The sequence below is a fragment of the Lonchura striata genome, chromosome 37, assembly GCF_050655825.1.
Source record: "Lonchura striata isolate lonStrDom1 chromosome 37, ASM5065582v1, whole genome shotgun sequence".
Taxonomy (NCBI): domain Eukaryota; kingdom Metazoa; phylum Chordata; class Aves; order Passeriformes; family Estrildidae; genus Lonchura; species Lonchura striata.
In genome coordinates this window covers 9,214,661-9,228,821 of record NC_140739.1, presented here as the reverse complement: position 1 = coordinate 9,228,821, position 14,161 = coordinate 9,214,661, and positions in this window count along the sequence as shown.

Here is a 14,161-nt window from a genome sequence, read left to right as displayed (position 1 = left end):
TCTTTAGGAATGACTCAGACCATCAGCCAACGCTGCCCTGCTCTGCAGGCTCAGGGCAGCAGAAGGAGCCCCCACGGGCTCTGCAGGAGCTGGCAGAGGCTGCCCAGCAGGGAGGCCATGGGGCACAGAGCCCCAAGGCTGCCCAGGGCCCCACGGCACAGGGGCCGTTCCCAGCCCCAATGCTCCTGGCCTGGCCTGGGCTGCACAGGGGCTGTGGCACCATGGCTGGGCCAGCACAGGGCCACAAAGGGGCCCCGCAGCCGCTGCCGGGGCTGGCAGCAAGTCCGGGCACAGACAAGGAATTGCTGAGCATGGCCTGCGCTGGCCAGGGCTGACTGTGCCAAAGGCAGAGCTCAGCTGCTCTTGATGCCTGCAGGAAAAGTCAAGAGGCCAAAGAGCCTCCATGGCTGTGCTGGGGACAGAGGCTGGAGGAGGGAAATGCAGGGAAGCTGTGGCATGGGGAGGACATGCAATTCCAGCAGACACCTCAGCCTGCAAGGTGCTCTGCTCTACCTCAGCTCCTCTCTTAGATATGCCAATCCCAGCTCAGCACCTCAGGGTACTGGGGCCCAACAAGTAGAACATGCCTGTTCATGGAAAGGGGAGCAGGTTTCAATATCTCTCTGTTCCATAACATACAAGCAAATCTTTATTATCTGGCTCACTGGAGAACTTTGAAGAAATGGTAATGTTTTCCCACCCAGAACAGGAATTTCCTGGCTCTACTGCTTTCTTCTACTGATGGCAGGAGAAGAAATACTCATCTTCCCCTCTACCTCTGCCACCAACATTCAGTATAATATTTCATGACGCGCTTCCTTTGGGTGTTTCCAGGACTCCTGGTTAAATGGCCCTATCTAAGGACATCTCTTCATTTAGAGCAGCTGCATGTATGTCCTTCCCATTGCTCCCAGATTTCCTCCTGCAGCTGTTCTCTGGTCATTCCAATGCATCTCCTTTAAATGGCTTCATGCTTTGAGCTTTTGGGAGTTTCCCAATTTTTCAGAAGTTTAAATAACTCCTTACTCAGCATCTTATTGTAAGTTTTACCTATCACCTCTTCTTATGCCTTTGTCTAAAATCCTGCCTTTATGGCAATGCCTTGTAGATGGTGGACATGTCAGATGCTGCTGGGATGTCACAAGGAGCAGAGGGAAGGGTTTTGCTTGATTCAATTTATCATATTCACATTTTTTGATGTTGGCCATGAAGAGAAAGTTTTCAGTACCCTCCTACCCCTGCCTCTGTGCGAACTGGCCAAGGAGAGACCGGGCGGGGGCGGCAAAAGTCTGCAGGCGGTGCCAGGGAGTCTGATGGGGCAGGGCGGGGCGCTCCCAACCATGGCTGGGCGGGGGCAGCGACAGACAGGGGCAGGGGCAGGGGCAGGGGCAGGGGCAGGGGCAGGGGCAGGGGCAGGGCAGGGGCGGGGAGAGAGGGGATGCGAGAGTGTGCGGCCGTGCGAGCGGGAGCGGCGGGGGCGGTGGGGAGCGGTGGTGTCTGAGGAGCCGGGCGTGTGTCCCTGTGTCTGTCTCTCTCTCTGTGTCAACGAGGCCCGAGGGCGGGCGGCTTCGTGCCGGCCCCGGGCGCCTCGGCACCGAGCCCCCGCGGCCCCCCAGGCTCCTTCCGAGGACCGAAGACCTCTGCGGGCCCTGAAGGAACCGGCCCCAAAGCGGCCGCCCGCTTGCCGGCGGTGCTGCCGGCGGCGGGCCGGGCCGGGCCGAGTCGCACCGGGGCCGGCGGCTGCGAGCTGATTTCCGCCGCACGGACGGGCTTCTCTTCCCCGCTGGCCCCGCTGACATTCTCTTCTGCGGGGCAGGGCTGTGTCGGCTCCCGGACGGGCGGCGGGGGGCACTGGGGACGCCGTTTCCACAGTTCTGCACCTCAGGAGACCCCAGCACAGGGCACGGGCTGCCCGTCGGCTCGCCTGCGGGTGCTCTGCATAATAAAGGAAACTGAACAAAATCTGCCAAGAAAATTTCTTTTTCGGCTAAGTTTCTCATACCAGGCAAATAGAAGAGCCATTCTTTCAAGAAAGGAGAAAATGGGGGGGAATAAAACCCTAAAGACAAACTGAATAAAACCCCAAACCAAAAAAATCTCAAAACAAAACACAAAACCCAAAGGAAAAAAACCCAAAAAATCCAAAACAAAACCAGAAAACCCAAAACAAAAGCCCTGCACCTCACCTGCCCTCCAAAAAACCACCCCAAAAAACGAAATACAACCCAGAAAAATACAAAAATATGTGTTGGTCTTGAAAGTGGGCGGTTTATGGGCTGGGATGGGGCTGCTAGAGCTGTCCGGCTCTGGGCTGTAAGGAGGCTGTGAGCTTCCCCTGGCTCCAGGGCCGCCGGTGCTGGGTCGGCACCCTTGCGGCAAGCGTTGTCAGGGGGCAGCAGGTCTACTCTTGCTCCAGGCAAGCCTGGGGCAATCAGGTCTACCCGTCTCCGGAGCCATCAGGTCTACCAGGATCTGGGGACTCCCGGCTCTTGGCGGTGCCTGTGCCACGGGCAGTGACGGGTGACACCAGGTCATCCCCAACTCCGCGCCGGCCCAGGGTTATCAGGTCTACCCAGCTCCAGGGTCACCTGGTTCGTGGCAGGACCTTCATGGCCAGGGTCAACAGGTCTACCCCGATGCTGAGTGACCGTAAGGTGTTGTGGCCAGGACAACAGGTCTACCCTGGCTCCGGGGCTGCTGGGTTCATTGCAGTGCCCTGGATGTGAGCGGTGGCGGGGGACAAAAGGTCTACCCTGGCTCCGGGCCGGCCCGGGGCCATCAGGACTACCCCTCTCCACGGCCGCCGTGCTCGTGGTTGCGCTCAAGCTGCGGGTGGGATTGACAGCTAGCAGAACAGAATGGTTGGAAAAAGATCTGCCACCACCAGACACCAGACCACACCCAACAGGGTCACCCACCTCCTCTTGTCTATGGACGGTAATTAGGGGACCTGAAGACTTAAAACTAATTTTAAAAAACTTGCTAGAAGCTGATATACAGTAAGGTAGTAATAACCATTTCTGAGTTAAAGTACCACGGTAAAAGTTTAAACACTTTGTAATTCTTTAATAAGTGTCCTTTAGCCAAGCAGGTCAACTGAAGAAAGTTTTAGTTAGAATATTATTAAGTCTCACTTAGTTGCTAGGAATTAAGAGAATTACCCAAAGAAGCTAACCCTCAAAAGCCAGAGACTGTAAGTTGATGCGGGCTTAAGCCCGATCAAAGAAATAGTGGAGGGATTTATTATGAACAAAACAGCCTTGCTGAGACATTTCGGTTTGGGCTAAGTACTGACATTGAAATATTAATTAGCGAATTGCTCCTGGGAATCACCTACACCCCCACCCACACTACCATTCTAGGACTGGGATGCAAAATAGAGAGACCAGTGGAATCACGGGAGGGGGTTTTGGGGATGAAAACACCCCTAAGTGGAAGGCTGGGCACAGTGGAGGGGGCTGGATGGGTGCGCTGCTTGGGGAAAAGGGAACCACATCCCTGGTCTGTGTCTGACCTGTCACCATAGCCTGCAGGGGACCAGACTGGACTGGGCTGTGGGAAGCAGGAACAAAGGAACAACTCTTCCTGGTGTTCCCAGGAGGGAAGGACAGGGGACAGCTGCTGCTGCACTTTGGCAGCAGGCTCTGCACATGCCCTCACCCTTCGGCTACCAGGACTTCAGACACAGACTGCACACCTCTTCACCTCCGGCTACCAGTGTGCCACGGAGACTCCAGGGACAGACTCTGCAGCCTTCTCGCCCTTTGGCTACTGGGAAAAAGCTACAACAGCGGGGGTGAGCTCTGTATTGAGCTCCCTTGCTCTGCTGATCTTTTGAATAAAGAGCTGAACATTAATAAAGGCACGAGCCCTGTTTACTACATGAAGGCCCCCAAAATTCCACTAAAAAGCCCCAAAATCCCCTAAAAATCACTGCTGTTGTGCCCCCGTCCCCCGAATCCCCCATACCCCATTCAGGGTGGGCCTGGGACTGCCTGGGACCCCCAGATCTCCATAGGACCCCCTCCAGGAACCCCAAATCTTCCCCAGAGCCCCCCGCCAAAGTTGGCCCAGGACCCCCTGAGAGCCCCCAGACCCCAATTGCACCCAGCCCAGGATGCCCCCTGAGACCCCCTGAGACCCTTCCCAAGACCCCCCCCAGGACCCTTCCAGGACCCTCCAGACCCCGCCCCAAACCCAACTCTGGACCCCCCAGCCTCTCCCCAGATCCCTCCAGGACCTCTCCCAAAAACCCCCAACCCCCCCCAGACCCTCTCTGGGACCCTTCCAGATCCCCCAAAGCCCCTCCCCAAAACCTCCAAAACCTCCTAGGACGCCACCAGGACCCCCCAGACCGCTCCCCCAACTCCGCCCAGACCCTCCCAAGACCCCCCCTCCAGGCCCCTCTCAGGACCCATCCCCACCCCCCAGGTCCCCCCACAATGCTCCAAGACCCCTCCCCAGACTCTCCCTGACACCTCCAGGACCCCTCAGGATCCCCCACCCAAGAGCCCTCCAGGACGCCCAGACTGCCCCGAGGACTCCTCCATGAGCCATCCAGGACCCCCCAGAGCCCTCCCTAAACTCCCCCCGGATCCCTCCCCAAAGGCCCCCGATCCCCCCAGGACCCCTCCCCAGCCCCCCCAGCCCCTCCCAGCCCCCGGCCCCTGTGCGGAGCCCCCTCCCCAGCGTTGCGGCCCCCGCGGCTCCCGCGGCTCCCGCCTCTCCCAGCGCCTCCCCCGCTCTGGCAGCGCCGCCCGCAGGGCCCGCCCGAGCCCGGGGGGCGGGGCCGCCGGGGGAGGGGCGCCGCTCCCGGCTCCCTCTGATTGGCTGCAGCCGCGCGCTGATTGGTTGGTTCGGCACGGGGCGCGCCGCTATTGGCTGGAGGAGCCCGCGCGCGCGGGGCAGGCGGGAAATTGTCAGGGGAGCGCGGCTGAGGAGGGGCTGAGGTGGGGCCGGGGAAACTGAACGGGGGGTTTGGGGCGGCTCGGGGAGAAACTGGGGATTTCTGGGGGAACTGACAGGAAATAGGCGTGTGTCTGCTGGGTTTGGGGGAATGAGGGGGCTTTAGGGAGCTTTGGGGGGAGCTTGAGAGCTTCTGGAGCGTTCTCCGTTGGGTTTAGGGGGATCTGAGGGTAATTGCGGGGGTCCGAGGGGACTTTGGCGGAGTTGTGAGAGGAACTGGAGGGATCTGGGGGTTCTGAGGTGGCTCTGGGGTCAATTTTGGGGTAAAGTGGGGGGACCTGAGGGTAATTTGGGGGCTTTAGGTGGGTCTGGGGTGGATTTGGGGCTCTGGGGACACCTAAAGGGGTGCCAGGGGGTGAAGGGGTCGCAGCCCCCCAGACGCCCCCTGAAGCCCCCCTGTCCCCACAGAGGGGTCCCGGCCCTGGCGGTGCAGGACCCCCGGCCCCAGCCCAGCATCTCCATCAACCACCTGAACCGGGACACCAAGGAGGACGGGGATGGCTGGGGGGTCCTGGGGGCTCTGAGAGTGTCCGTGCCTGTCCCCAGGGGCTCAGGCTGTCCCCTGGGTGTCCCCGAGCTGGAGAAGTCCCTCTGCGCCGTTTCCTCGCCGTTTGGGCAGATTTTGGACATTTTGGTGCGGCGCAGTCTCGGCCTGCGGGGCCAGGCCTTCCTCACCTTCAGGGAGATGAGCAGCGCCACCAACGCCCTGCACTCCCTGCAGGGCTTCCCCTCCTGCGGCCAACCCGTGGGGAGACAGCGACTGGGGGAGTTCTGGCACTGGGGAAAGAACTGCAATGCTGGGGAAAAACCGCCAAACTCTGGCCTCAGATACCCCCAAAGTCCAACTTGGAATCCCACCAAACTCATTCACCCTGAACACCCCAAAGCTTCCCTTTCTATGACAAGCCCATGGTAAGACAGAAATGCTGGGTGAAATCCTGGAATTCTCATGGAAAAAACCCAAAATCCTGAGGAAAAAAAACAAACCCAACCAGGATTCCCCCCAAAATCCCATCAAGAATCCCTGAAATTGAGTTGGAAACACCCCTAAATCCAACCAGGAACCCCCCTAAGCTTCCCCTTCTATGACAAGTCCATGGTGAGACCCAAATCCTTGGGAAAATCCTGACATTTTGGGAAAAAATCCTGAAATTCTGGGAGAAATCCTGAATTCCTGGGGGAAAAACTCAAAATGCAGCCTCAAATATCCCCAAAATCCAACCAGGAACCGCCCCAAAGCTTCCCCTTCTACCAAATGTCCATGGTAAGAGACAAATCAGAGTAGAAGTCCTGGGATTTTGGGAACAATCCTGAAATTCTGGGAAAAACTCCAAAATCCTTGGGAAAAAACCCAAATCCAGCCTCAGTTATCCCTAAAATCCACCCTAACACCCCCCCCCACCCGCCAAAGCTTCCCCTTCCGGGACAAACCTGTGGTAATAGCAGAATCTTCAGGCAAATACCCAAATTTTGGGAAAAATCCTGTAATTCTGGGACAAAAGCACAAAATTCAATTGGGAACCCACCCAAAATCCATCCAGGAGCCCCCAAGAATTCACCCTGAATCTCCTAAACCTTCCCCTTCTACCCCACAGTGAGACCCAAATTCAGGGAAAAATCCACAGATTCTTGAAAAAACAGGAAATCTTGGGAAAAAGCCTGAAATCTGGGGAAGAAACGGAAATCTCACCAGAAATCCACCCCCCAATCCCCTGGGAATGACCCCAAATCCCTGCTGGAACCTCCCCAATTCCTCTGAATTACCCCAAAATCCTGCTGAAATTCCCTGAATTCCTTCTAGGACTTGCCAAAATCCCTCAAAAACGTCCCTGATTGCTTCTGGAACTGCCCCAGATCCATTCTGGAGCATCCCCAAATCCCTCCGAACTTCTGAAAATCCCTTGGAAGACCCCAAAATCCCTCTTGAAACTCTCCCAGATCCCCTCAGAATTCCCCCAGATCCCTCAGAAAGCCCCAGATCCCCTCTGGAGCCTCTTCCAGATCCCCCCAAAATCCTCGGGAACAACCCCAAACCCCCCGAGCCGTCCCCAGCTCCCCCCGGAGTGATCCCAAATCCCCCCGGAGCCAGCCCAGGTCCCCTCTGGAAGCTCCCCGAGTCCCTCGGGAAGCCGCAGATCCCCGGGAGCCGCCGGGCAGCGCCGGGAGAGCCCAAAGCCCCGCGGCAGTGCCGCATCCCGGCCGGAGCTGCCCCGGGAGCCCCGCGGGGCCGGGGCCGGGGCCGGGATGCGCCGTCCCAGCGGATCCAGCGCGCCCGGCCGGGCTCGGCCAGCGCGGCCCAGGGCAGGGAGCGCTGGTGGGGCGGGAGCGGGAGCGGAGCGCGAACGGGACCAGCGCAGAGCCAAGGGGGGAGAGGCCCCGGCCCCACAGAGAGCGGGGCCGGAGCGCGGGGCCGGGCGGGGATGGCTCGGCGATTGTTCCGGGCGATTCGGGCACTCGCAGCGATCTCTGCGGGATTCTTGGGCTGCTTCTGGGAGGTTTGGCTGGGATTTTGAGGGAAGTTTTCGTGGGGATTTTTGGGGTGGATTTCCTCGCACTTCGGGTGGGATGTGATAGGACTTGGGGGCATTTTTTGGGGAATTTGAGAGGGGTTTGGTGGGATTTCGGCGCGGATTTTTTGAGTGTATTTGGTGTGGATTTTGCGGGGGTTTAGGGAAATTTTGGTCGGATATTTTGGGTGATTTGGTGGGATTTTTTGTGTGGATTTTGTGTGATTGGGGGATTTTTGGCTGCATTTTTGTACAAATTTTTCTCTGTGGATTCTGTGGGATTTTCATGGGGATTTAGTGGGACTTTTTGTGGGATTTTTGTGTGGCATTTAAGGGGATTTTGGGGGCGATTTTTATGGGGATTTTGAGGGATTTCTGTGAGCCTTGGGGTGATTTTTTGTGGATTTTTTTGGGTGAGTTTTGTGGGCTTTTGGGTGGAATTTTTGTGGAGATTTACCTGGGATTTTGTGTGGTTTTTCTGGCATTTTCAAGGAATCTACAGTGGAATTTTTGTGGGAATTTTATGGTATTTTTGGTGGGATTTTTTGTGAGGATTTTGAGTCGATTTCTATTGGATTTTGGGGAGTTTTGGGGGATTTTTTAGGAAGATTTTAGTTGGGTTTTGGGTGTTTTGGGGGGGATTTTTATGGGATTTTGATGATATTTTTGTGAGGACTTTTGGTGATATTTTTGTGAGGGTGAGTGGTGCCTTTGGTTCCAACCAACTTTCCTCCCCGAGCCAACGTTACCCACTCCCTCACACGTCCCCCCCGTGCCTTCCCACTGCCTTGTCCTGTCTGGGCTTCCACAGCCCCTCATCCCTTCGTGGCCCCGTCCCCTCAGGGTCTCCCCCAGCCTGGCCAACCTGATCCATCAAGAGGCACCTGGGAGCCCTCAGCATTCCAGGCAGCAACACACGGGCAGGAGGACACGGATGGCGCTTCCTGCCTGGGACAGGGCTTGTGGCCATCTCCAGGCACCGCTCTCACAGAGATCCCCACAGCTCCAGCCCCTGCCCATCTGCTCTGTGGGCAGCACAAAGGCTTCAGCAGAACCACCAAAGGCCAAGGGGCTTCTGGCCATTTTCCCTGCAACCCTGCATGCCTGGGCAGCTTGCTGAGCCCAGGAACCCTTTTCTCCCTCTTCCCCTAGGCCCTGCAGAGCCTGGGCAGCAAAAGAAAGATCCTGGGAGTCTGTCTATTACAACACATCCTATATTTCTATGCTAAAGAAAAACAAAAAGAAGAAAAGAACAATCCTAAAGAAACGAAACATTACTGCTGGCTCGGGTGGTCCCAGCAGACAGAGCCTCTGGGATCAGCTCTCTGCAGAGCTGCAGCAGCGCAGCCAGCCGAGCCCCGACAGACGAGGCCGTCTCCTCCATGCCCTGCAGAGCCGATCATGCAGGCTGTGGAAGCGGGAATATCGAGCTCTCTCTATTCCCTGGAGGACAGACAATGTTTGAACTGCCAGGCTCGCAACGGCGACACTGATGTCATTGGCCGTGTCTTCTAGGGCTGAAAGAGAGAGGAACAGCGCCATGGTCAGTTCCCGCATCTGAGGGGACCCGAGGAGATCCCTGTGCCAGGGCCATCCCAGCCGGCTCTGGCCATGGCCAGCAGGGAGCAGGGACCAGCTGGATCAGCCCAAAGCTGCTAGCCACGAATCCCCCAGGTGCCCTGAAAGCTCTGTGTGCTCTGTCCACGCCGCCCCTGGTCTGCACAGGGAGCAGAGCCCTCCACAGCCGGGGCAGGGCTCGCAGCTCCCCCGCCAGCCCTCGCGTGCAGCCCGCTGCCCTCACTCACCCTCACAGATGAGATGGAGCTCTTCCTTCCTCCCCCTCAGGTACCGCCCGGCCGTCCCTGGGAACACAGAGCCTGTCAGGCCCAGCGGCACAGCTCCCTGCCAGCGGCGCCGCCAGCCCTGTGCCCACACGCCCTCCTGGCCCGGCTCGTGGCTCACCCATGAACCTGACGGCCGCCTCTCGCAGGGGCTCCTGTGGGCTCTGCAGGTAGGGCAGGGCCCGGCGCAGGTGCTCGGCCACGCTGCTGCTGTCCTCTGCCAGCTGGAGAGAGCGACAGGAGGGAAGGGTTGGCCCCGCAGCCCCCCGGGCCGGGGCTCCATGGGCACCCGGCTCGGGCCGCAGGAGCCTGGAGCAGAGCCCACGCGGCCTCGGGCTGCAGCAGCGGGCAGGGGCACAGCTGCCAGCCCGCACACCGAGCACCGCGCTCAGGGGCTGCTCCAGGCTGGGGCTGCGGCTTCCCGGCCCTCCTTACCAGGATCTCAATGAACCTCCACAGTTTCTCCTTCTTTACAGGCTTTTCAAGAACTCTCCTGTTCAGGAATTTGGCCACACAAAGCAGGGTTTCCCAAGAAGCCTGGAGAGCAGTAGAGACACGGAAATGGCCCCACAGCCCAGGATCAGCATCCCTGTGCCAGGGCCAGGAGGAGGATGCAGCCTGCCAGGCGCCAGGGCAGGAGGCAGCCAAGCCCCCTCCCAGGGCGACAGCAGCAGCCCGTGAGTCCTCACCTCTGCCACACTCTGATTCTCATCATGGCAGTGGAAGAAGAGTGGGAGCAGGCTGTGACACACTTGTGTCATCAGGAACTTTTTCTCTTCTTCCACTACAGTAGACAGCAAGGCTCGAAATACAAACATGGAGATCCACTGCACATGCCAGTCATCCTGTGTAACAGGAAGGAAACAAGACCTTGGCATCAGCTGATTCTGGCCCACCTTGGCGCAGGCCTGCATCTCCACAGGGCACCAAGTGTCTGGGCAGCAGCCAGTGGCCGTGGCTGAGGGCACAGAGCCTTACGTGTTCAAAGAGTGGCAGGAGCACCTTAGCCAGCTGCAGGGCGATGGGGCTGGGTATTGGGGTGTCATTATCCAAGAAGAAATCACTAAGTAGAACAATGCTCATCCTGACCACATCACTATCATTTTCCTGCAGGAGCTCCCCGAGGCTTTCAGTCAGGCTCCGCATTCTTTTGGCCTGTGCGGAACAAAAGTGTGTGAAAGGCCACCCTGCTGCCACAGGGCCCAGAGGCCAAAGGCCTGTCCCGCAGCCCTCGGGCAGCTGAAGTGGGAGGCAGGAGAGCTGGGAGCGGCTGACCCAGTGCCTGAAGACCAGCAACTGCGTTCCCCAGCACCACGCTGCCTGCACGGCTTCAGCTGCTGCCCCCTCCTTACCATCGAGGGATTATCCCTGACCAAGAGGAGGGCTCTCAGAACCTGGCGGCGCATCTCCGTGTGCTCACTCAGCAAGTGCCTCGACAAGAGATCCATGATGCTGTCACTGCATGCACTCAAGTCCAGGCAATGCAGGACCTGAAAGGCACAGGGCAGTGACAGGGGACCCGGCCGGCAGGAGCCCAGAACCGCACAGGGCGGGGACCAGGCAGCAGCACAGGGCGTGGGCACCATCCCAGGCAGCTGCGGCTACGAGAGGGCAGAGAGCTGGGAGGCAGCGCCGGCCTTCAGACTCACCTCCACAAGGAATGCCAGGGCAGGGAAGTGCCAGTATGGCATCTCTTTGCGGAGCAACTGAAGGAGATAGTCTAAGATGCTTTTACACTCATCGATGGATTCTTTGCCCATCTCCCTGGAAGGCAGAAAATGGCACTAAGATGTGGCAGCAGCTCTCTGGCCTCAGAGAGAAACAAACAACTTTCCCAGGCATCGCCTGAGAAAGTCTGAGAAGATCAGAGGAAAGAATGAAAAAACATTCTTATCTTAACATGCTGCACCTGGCATTGTGAACATTCGGAATATGTTACAGAGATTTGTCTACCAAAATGTGCTTTCTTAAGTAACTAATGGTATAGTGTTTAGACTAGAAAACACATTAAATCAACCTATATCATAACTATCTATAAGAACAATGGGTTTCTTAATAATAATTATTATTGATCGGACCTCTGAAATACATGGAGTCAGTGATAATTACTGGCCGGGGGCCCGCTCCTACGACACTAAGACCCTGAGTCGGGGGGGGAAGCCCCTCCCAGGACAGACTGATGCAGTTCTTGTCTTTACCCCCCACCCTGCAGGGGGACCTGGGCCCTTTGAGATGTGGCTGCTGCTGGGCACCCTCCTCTCCCAGCCTTTCCCAGTCTGCTTGGCTGTCCCTCGTCCCTCTGGCCCATGGCCATGGGGACTGAGTGGGATATCCCAGCCACAGAGCACAAATGCCGGGAGCAATGGGGAGAAGGGGGTCTCACCTGGCCAGCAGACCCACGGCATAAATGTGGGTGTCAGCACAGAGCAGCGTGTCCCAGCCACGCTTGCGCTCCATTGACAACACCACATCCTCATAGTCCATTTGGCACAGCAGGGACTTCAGGGTCCTCACTGCAAACCTGAGTGCAGAGCAAAGCCCGGGTCACACTGGGAGCACTGGCTCCTGCCCTGGCCATGTGGCAGGGACAGAAGGATTGGGATAGAGCACCTGTTGGGGCTGCTGGCAAGGCCATGTTCTTCCTGGCATCCCTTCCAGAAGGTATCCACCTCCTCTGGCATCTCTTTGGTGCTGAAGAACACTTGGAAGAGCAGATGCACAAATAACTGCGGGAAATGCTCATCCACTATATCTGGGACACAGCGCTCCTGAAGGATCTTCCATATCACCACAGTTGCCTGCAAAGGACAAAGTCCCCCGAGGCAGCGTTCAGTGCCAAGGTGTCCGTGTGACAGGGCCCGAGCGTGGCAGGGAGAGGCCCAGAGAGACACAGGGGGAGCAGCGGGCCTGGTGGCCCTGCAGCTGTCCCTAGGCCAGCTTTCAGGCCAGTGCCTGAGGCAGGGAGATGCAGTGGGGAAAGGAGGATGGAGAGCTGCTGGACAGGTGGCCTTGGGGCCAGCAAAGTCCACTGGCAGAAACTCACAGCCAGGGCAAAGACAGTCATTCTGTTCCCATCGCAGGTGCTCATGCTGTGCTCTGGCCAGCTCCCCAGCACATCCAGGAGTATCTGCTGTGCCAGCTCTGCAGTCCAGGGTGTGCACATGATGGTCTTCCACATGGCCATGGCAGCTCTGCGGGGTTAGAGCTCTGTCTCAGGGCATCTCAGACACAGCACCGTGGTCTGGGCATCTCTAGAGGCCCGGGTTGACTGCCGGCTCTGCCTTTGCCCACTGCCCCTCTCCAGCAGCAGCCAGGCAGCCCAGCTCTGTGGGGACAGGCCCCTGTGGGACAACGAGGGAGCATGACAGCAGGCTTGGGGCTGACATGCCAGGGCCTGGAAAGGGAGCAGCCAGAGGGCCCTGGGACTCTCTGTTGGTCAGAAACCTGGCCCAGGCTGTACAGGGCGATGGGTTGGGGTGAGCCCTGAGCCCTCTGGGCAGATGGGCCCCATACCTGTCACAGGATGGGGCCACACGCAGGAGTGTCATTACTGCCTCATTTGGCTGCGCTTCTGTGAGATACAGCAGGGCGTTGTCCAGCCTGTGCTCAGCAGAATCATTGGCCATGAGCCACTGGTGGATGTATCTCACCATGCCGGGCACCTGGAGAAGGCACAGGGAGACTTGGAAAGCTGCCAGAGGGATCAGCGTTCCCAGGGTCCCCAGAGAAGTGCTTCCCTTCCCGCCGCACTGCGATGGCCTCAAAGGCTCACAGGGGCCAGCACTAGTGGCTTGGAAAGCCATGTGACTCATGGGGCAATTGAAGCCTGGCCACATCTGCTTACTTGCTCTGCTCTGGGAACACCACTCTGCACAAGCAAATCCAGCAGGGCGGCACTGGTCTCATGTCCGAGGAGCTCTGAGTATGCTCTGAGCCCAGGGCTCATGACACTGGTCTCTTCCTGCCGAATTCTCTTGATGAATTTGCAAACAAGCTGTAGGAGAAGAGCAAGAAGCCATGGGGTGCTGCAGGTGTGCTGCTGGGCTGAGCAGTGCCAGCAGGCCCAGCCCAGGTGGGGATGGCTGCAGGTACCTGTGCTGTTCTGTGGAAGCGGCCATGGGCGGGTTCCTGCTCTTGTGTCTGGTCCAGGGCTGCATCTGGGAAAGAGCGAGCGCAGCCCGAGCTGAGGGGCTGCCGGAGAGGCCGGAGAACACAGCCCAGCCCTGCGCTGCCCAGGCAGGGACAGCCCCGTGACGGCCCAGGGCATGGAGCACGGCTGTGGGGTGTCTGCCCGGCCCCTATTCCATCCTGACCATGGGCATGGCCCCAGGGGATGGGATGGCATGGCATGGCATGGCATGGCATGGCACGGCATGGCATGGCATGGCATGGCATGGCATGGCATGGCATGGCATGGCATGGCATGGCATGGGGCCAAGCTGGCTGCAGGCACCAGCCCTGCGGCCCAGCTCTGCCACTCACCCTTCTGCCGTGGCTGGAACTGCTCCAGCTCTTCAGGCTGCTGTGCTGGGGCAGTTCCAGGGCCTTCTTTCTCCTCCTTCCCCCAGGCCAGCTTGGGCACGCTCGCAGGTCTGTGCTCTACGACACTGCCTGGATTCATGGCTGCTTGCAGAAGGTGAAAAGGAAAAGGTCCAAGTCAGCAAGTGCTGCAGTCGTGCCTTGAGGGCACCTGCAAGTGTGAAGACTTGGCAAGGCTACAGGACAGCAAGTCCTGCACTCTGCTCTTGGGGCTCCAGCCACAAGGACAGGAGACTCCTGTCAAGGACAGTGAAAAGCAAATGCCACAGTCTGCCCTCGAGGGCAGCTGCAGAAGATTTGCCTTGGGAA